The 631-nt window shown below is 34.5% G+C and overlaps 1 protein-coding gene across 1 annotated transcript in view; it reads right to left on the bottom strand.

Moving 5' to 3' along the window:
* Positions 1–631, bottom strand: part of Ddx4 (DEAD-box helicase 4) — a 59,837-nt gene that overhangs the window by 14,160 nt on the left and 45,046 nt on the right. The window lies entirely within an intron of this gene.

Genomic DNA, 631 nt, shown 5'->3' on the forward strand with positions numbered 1-631 from the left:
GAGTTTCTCTTCTTTTATTCAATTTAAAATCAGATACCAATATAATACACTAAGGATTGGCAAGAAACAAACACTAATCTAGCAATTTACAGCTAACTTTTGCAAATGGGCTATGAAGTTTGACATTTAAAGAGATTTTAAAAATCATTTTAAATTTATGAAAATGAAAGGCTAGTGGTTACATAAAAGAAGCATTAAAAAACACTAAATTTCAGTGGATAAACTATAGCTAACAAATGGATAATTCATGAAAAAGCAAGAGCTCAAAAAGTAGTTCTATTTGATGATATGAACATGTGAAACAGAAGATACCTATGTTAAACACTGGCAAACTTTTCAACGTTCCGTTTTTTCCCCAGCATAGTATTTTTATTAATTATTTGGGAATTTAATACACCCCATCACACTTGCTTCCCATTCTTCCCAGGTCCACCCTTCCACCTTTGTATTCTACTTCACCCCTTAAAAAAACACACCAAGTCCAACTTGTGTTGCCATACTCACTGGAGCATGGTCAAAGTCCCAGTGACTCGCCCCTTAAAGATAATCAAGTCCTCCCCCTGCCCCCACCCACCAGAAGCAATCAACTGAGGAGAGCTACATTTTAGCATCTTTTTTTTTTTTTTTTTTT

This window comes from Microtus ochrogaster, chromosome 19 (genome assembly GCF_000317375.1).
Source record: "Microtus ochrogaster isolate Prairie Vole_2 chromosome 19, MicOch1.0, whole genome shotgun sequence".
In the NCBI taxonomy this organism is placed as follows: domain Eukaryota; kingdom Metazoa; phylum Chordata; class Mammalia; order Rodentia; family Cricetidae; genus Microtus; species Microtus ochrogaster.